The sequence below is a fragment of the Periplaneta americana genome, chromosome 13 (genome assembly GCF_040183065.1).
Source record: "Periplaneta americana isolate PAMFEO1 chromosome 13, P.americana_PAMFEO1_priV1, whole genome shotgun sequence".
Taxonomy (NCBI): Eukaryota; Metazoa; Arthropoda; class Insecta; order Blattodea; family Blattidae; genus Periplaneta; species Periplaneta americana.
The window spans coordinates 99,972,852-99,978,911 of NC_091129.1; the positions used below are offsets into that span (position 1 = coordinate 99,972,852).

General features: G+C 35.6%; 1 protein-coding gene and 5 non-coding genes across 6 annotated transcripts in view; 1 reads left to right on the forward strand and 5 right to left on the reverse strand.

The window, feature by feature from the left end:
• TRNAT-UGU (transfer RNA threonine (anticodon UGU)) lies at positions 1-72 on the reverse strand. The gene has a single exon. It is a non-coding gene; the product is annotated as a tRNA-Thr (tRNA).
• Positions 1-6,060, forward strand: part of spz3 (Spaetzle domain-containing protein 3) — a 339,160-nt gene that overhangs the window by 238,544 nt on the left and 94,556 nt on the right. The gene's annotated exons all lie outside the window — the stretch shown is intronic.
• On the reverse strand, positions 279-350 carry TRNAT-UGU (transfer RNA threonine (anticodon UGU)). The gene has a single exon. It is a non-coding gene; the product is annotated as a tRNA-Thr (tRNA).
• TRNAT-UGU (transfer RNA threonine (anticodon UGU)) lies at positions 553-624 on the reverse strand. The gene has a single exon. It is a non-coding gene; the product is annotated as a tRNA-Thr (tRNA).
• Positions 690-761, reverse strand: TRNAT-UGU (transfer RNA threonine (anticodon UGU)). The gene has a single exon. It is a non-coding gene; the product is annotated as a tRNA-Thr (tRNA).
• On the reverse strand, positions 827-898 carry TRNAT-UGU (transfer RNA threonine (anticodon UGU)). The gene has a single exon. It is a non-coding gene; the product is annotated as a tRNA-Thr (tRNA).

The following is a 6,060-nucleotide window of genomic DNA, read 5'->3' on the forward strand; positions in this document are numbered from 1 at the left end:
AGCCTTCTGTGAGGTTCGAACTCACGACCCCTAGTTTACAAGACTAGTGCTCTACCTCTGAGCTAAGAAGGCAACTGTGTGATGTCCAAAATACACGCCTAGTATAATAGTTTCAAACATAGATCCTGTAATATATTAGCCTTCTGTGAGATTCGAACTCACGACCCCTAGTTTATAATACTAGTGCTCTACCTCTGAACTAAGAAAGAAAGCAGCTATCTGCTTTTCAAAATACACGCCTTGTATAATAGTTTCATACATAGATCCTGCAATATATTAGCCTTCTGTGAGGTTCGAACTCACGACCCCTAGTTTACAAGACCAGTGCTTTACCTCTGAGCTAGGAAGGCAGCTGTGTGGTGTTCAAAATACACGCCTTGTATAATAGTTTCATACATAGATCCCGTAATATATTAGCCTTCTGTGAGATTCGAACTCATGACCCCTAGTTTACAAGACTAGTGCTCTAGCTCTGAGCTAATAAGGTAGTTGTCTGGTGTCTAAAATACACGCCTTGTATAATAGTTTCATGCATAGATGGTGTAATATATTAGCCTTCTGCGAGGTTCGAACTCACGACCCCTAGTTTACAAGACTAGTGCTCTACCTCTGAGCTAAGAAGGCAGCTGTGTAATGTCCAATATACACGCCTAGTATAATAGTTTCAAACATAGATCCTGTAATATATTAGCCTTCTGTGAGGTTCGAACTCACGACCCCTAGTTTACAAGACTAGTGCTCTACCTCTGAGCTAAGAAGGCAGCTGTGTGATATCCAAAATACACGCCTTGTATAATAGTTTCATACATAGATCCTGTAATATATTAGCCTTCTGTGAGGTTCGAACTCACGACCCCTAGTTTACAAGACTAGTGCTCTACCTCTGAGCTAAGAAGGCAGCTGTGTGCCGTCCAAAATACACGCCTAGTATAATAGTTTCAAACATAGATCCTGTAACATATTAGCCTTCTGTGAGATTCTAACTCGCGACCCCTAGTTTACAAGACTAGTTCTCTACCTCTGAGCTAACAAGGCAACTGTGTGGTGTCATAGTCACCTTTTGGAACATCATTTGCCACTAGCAATGCGTCGGAAGCGATGAAATATCTTGAATACGTATCATACTGTGCTTCACGATGGTACTAGTCACGTGGTTGTCCAAGGGGTTAATTCACTCCTATAGCAACCGTCGTCTTGCAAGGGTGTGACGACGGGTACATAATACTGGAGGAGGTTACTTTTAATAACTATAATTATATCAATTGTATATAAATACGTCTTTCTTTTTAATTAATGTGTTGACACTAATTTTCTAATGACCCATTGTATGTACTAGCTGCTGGCAAGCTTGTACATAGCGGCAACGAAAGATTCTCATTCGCGTTAATAAAATGCAATAGCATCCGACTGTGTAACAGATGATTTCCAGTGTACTCTTCATATGGTAACTTTGTAATTAGAAAAAGCTGGGGAACTGTTAAATTGGTGTATGAGCTAGTATAATATAATATTAATAAAAGATCTATTTGAAATGTCAACTGAATCCAGTGCTGATATCTTCAAATGAATCTAATGTCAAAATCTAGAAAGAGAGAACTACATGAAGAAAAATCATGTGAACATTTCAATATATAAAGTGCAAAGTTTCGTGGTGAATGCCATGTCAGCAATTCAGGAAAAATATCAGTGACAAACGTTCCTATTATGAATGTAAATGTATTGTACTGATATATTTAACGAGAAGCTTCTACCCCTATACCAATTCTCACTAAACTTAATAACTTTGAAAGCAAAAGTATTTAAGATGTTTATCTTCAAAATTTGAACTATTCGTAGTATTACTAGATTCAAACGAAAATTGAATAGGCATATTCACGCTGTTGTTCAGAAAGTTGTGTGTTACTAAATTATTCTTTCATTACAACGTGTAGACTTCTTTTTTTCCTGTGATAAATACAATTTAAAACAGTAGTAGCAATATTTGATACTGTTCATTTTGGAAAAAATATCTAAGTTAAATTGTAAAATTATACAATTTTTGTAGTTTAAAATTGCAATCAGTTTAAATTTATTAAGCGTTAATTTTCGGTGGTATTATTATTGTGGGTCTCTATCACCACGGCATGGCGCGTCCTCAGGTTGTGAATAGACGGGAAGGCCTCCAGATATGGAGGGTAGCTACGAATATATTGAATAAGCAGTCGTGGATAGCCGATAAGCGGTGGTCTTCCAGTTCGGGGGTTGGGCAAAGGGCTAACATCCCATCACCGTAAAAAAACAGCTTGTTGCGAATCCATGCAATAAGCCTCGGAATGGGACTGATTTTCTGGACGAAATCGAAATATAAAAATTGGAGATCTATCCTTCGAAGAGATGGAGAAATTCAGATATCTTGGAGCAACAGTAACAAATATAAATGGCATTCGGGAGGAAATTAAACTCAGAATAAATATTGGAAATGCCTGTTATTATTCGGTTGATAAGTTTTTGTCTTCTAGTTTGCTGTCAAAAAATCTGAAAGTTAGGATTTATAAAACAGTTATATTACCGGTTGTTCTGTATGGTTGTGAAACTTGCACTCTCACTTTGAGAGAGGAACAGAGATTAAGGGTGTTTGAAAATAAGGTTCTTAAGAAAATATTTGGGGCTAAGAGGGATGAAGTTACTGGAGAATGGAGAAAGTTACACAACGCAGAACTGTACGCTTTATATTCTTCACCTCACATAATTAAGAACATTAAATCCAGACGTTTGAGATTGGCAGGGCATGTGGCACGTATGGGCGAATATAGAAATGCTTATAGAGTGTTAGTTGGGAGGCCGGAGGGAAAAAGATTGGGGAGGCCGAGACGTAGATGGGAGGAATATTAAAATGGATTTGAGGAAGGTGGGATATGCTAATAGAGACTGGATTAATCTCGCACAGGATAGGGGCCAATGGCGGGCTTATGTGAGGGCGGCAATGAACCTGCTGGTTCATTAAAAGTCATTTATAAGTATGTAATAAAATATTATCACCAATTAATGAACTAGTTTCTCCTTAATGATAGTTTTTTTAATCTCCTGAAAATTCAGTTGCGTGTTTTAAATAATATTTAAACAATATTTGAGAATATTTGCATATATTTTTCGCTTTTAAATAGCCACACTCTCTTCTTAATTCCAACAACTTCAACTTTATTTATAAAATGATTTAAGACCAACATTTCAACAAACTGGCAGATGGAATATCTCCAAGCGATGTTCTACGAAGCCTTAGTAAACCCAGGCTTAAGGGTAAGATCTGACAATCAACATAACCTGAAGAGAAAGTTGTAGGAGCGTTGAGGGAAACCAAGCAACTCGGTTTCATCATCATTGTGCGTATATAGCCTTATCGGGAATCGATCAAAGGTCCTCGCGAATAGAAAGTCAAAACACTGCAGTCGGGCAGTTTTACCACCAGAAAGAGATGGACTTAGGAAGACGCCTTTCTATTCCATTAGGTCTACCTTCATTTCTCTCCGAGTCTGAAGGCTATTGGTCAATTCAACGTAACAAAACTAAAGGTTAAACATGTTGCAGGCCATGTAAGTCAAATCCCCTGGAATTTTTACATAGCCGCAGTAATTCACATGTATCTGAGGTGTTAACTGCAGGAAATAACACTTGCTCCTCGTGTACAAAGAAGACTATGGTAAATAAAATCGATCTCATGGCTAATTGCGGATAAATATAGATAATTAAGGTCATCTGGATATGACAGCCAGTAGTATAACGTTTTTAGTAGGGCAACATATTCGAATTCCGACACGAAGACGTGTTTAACTACACTTAGTAATGCAACCTTGATATCCGAGGGGCTAATAAACGCTTACGAACTGCATTTATCTGTCTGCACATATGAAATACTAGCATAACATTGTGAGAGAACAAGTGTAGAAAACTAGTTACTAGAGAGACTGGATTCAATTTTCTATCAATCAATCTTTCGATCATTTATTGCAGTGTTTCTAAATTACTGGTATATACTATAAAGTAAGAACTGTTTTAGAAAGTTTTCTAAGCATTTCAATCCACTACAAACATCATCATCGTCTATCAGAATAGGCCATATTGACCTGTTTCATGTCAGAAATAGTCTGCTCAACGACGTATAGGTCTTCCTGTATCTCATTTACCTTCCGGTCGCTACTCAAAGGTTTGTTTTACTAGTCCTTCATCGGGCATCCTTGATATATGGTCCATCTAAATTTATTTAAATTTATTGTTTAAATTAAAATATTGAGTTTTTCTTTTATATTCTCGCTTCTAATATGATCTTTAAGCATACAGCCAGCTGCATACCGTATAAATCTCGTTTCAGGTGTTTCAATTATTCTTTTGTCACTCCTATTCATTGTCCAGTTCTCTGATACGTACATTAAAATTCGCACCGCCATTGTCTTATAAAATTGTAAAATTTTGTCTTTTCTTGTTTTGCTTTTCAATGTACGTCTTATGGTACCACAAATATTCTGAAATTATAGACTTTATGTTTTAAGTCATTGTCATATTCATAAGATACTTCGCATCCCAGACAAAATGTATAACTTGTTCTATTACATTAGAATTTTCTTATCTCTTACGATATTTTCCCAGAAATGTCATGATTTTTTATTTTTCAGTTGATATTTTCAAATTGTAAAAAGTCATTATTTTATTACGCTGAAATGAGGCTGATTGAAGTCTGTCTTCAATATCTGCGAATATCGTCTGGTCGTCTGTAAATAGTATTGTATTTGAAATGATAGACCCAATTCTAAAATCTTTATTCAGTTATTGCTGTGAAAGATCGACGACATAGGGCAGCCCTGTCTTACTCCTAAATTAAGAACTTCTGTTTTGATACTTCTGAAATTATCCTTATCAATACTGATGACCGCTCCTGCATACATTTGGGTTATCGTTAATACTAATTGTTTTAGGTGTCCTTTGTTAATTATAATCTGTCATAATTTTTCATGTCTCACTTTGTCAAATGCTTTTACATAATCGATAAATAATGAATATGCCTTACTGTATATTATACACAATCTCCACAGGATCTATCTCATCTACAATCATGTCATTCATTATTTAGTAGAACTTCCGATATAGCATAAAGCCGCTTTGTTAAAATTTTAGCAAGTAGCCTATTTTACTCGCATAGCTTGTATTTAGAAGGCTAATGCCCCTATAATTCTTGAATTCATTCCTATAATCTTTCTTAAATATTGGTTTTATTACGGCCACTTTCCATTCCTTTGGGATCTGCAATGTAGACCAAAAAATATTGAAAAATAAAAATTAATAATCATAATTTTAACTCTTGCCATGCAAATTTAATTTCCATCATTTCCTTGTGCCTTACTATCCTTAAACGTATTTAACATGTTATTTAACTCTTCTATTCTTATAGAATCTATCTCTTCATATCATCTACCTATTATTGTTGATTTACTTTCCGTGGCGAAGGTCCAAAGATCTTTACTTTAGCCAGTCATCTTCTGATATTATTGTTCAGCTCTGATTTATTAAGAGCTATAAATATTAAAGTGTTATAACAAACATTTCTATATCGGTCCTTACACGTGAAGCATCTGTTTTCAAAATCCTTCTTAGCCAGTGTCTATGGTTTTCCATAAATCACAAAAAAAAAACCTTTTGTAAGGTATTTCTTTTATAATCTACTTAGAGCTATGTTAAAAAAATCAATAAAAAGAAGAAAATCCGTCTGCAAAGCCTCATCCTTCAAACTTTGAGGATGGTGTTAACAAAATAAGGCATAATATTTTCGAGAAGATCTTGATTCGAACAATACACTGGACAAAGTACATTATGGAACTGTAACTCTGGGATTGAGGATATTTGGAAACAAAACAAATATAGTTGGATATTCCAATAAATACAAGCTAAAGGCTGTTATCATGGAGTTATCGCGAAATGTGTTACTTATTAAAGACATAGGGTGCTATGCATAGAATTTCGCTAGCCCGCGCTACGAGCGTGCTAAACTAGCCCCGGCTATCAACTGATTACTTGTACAGGATTCATATCATG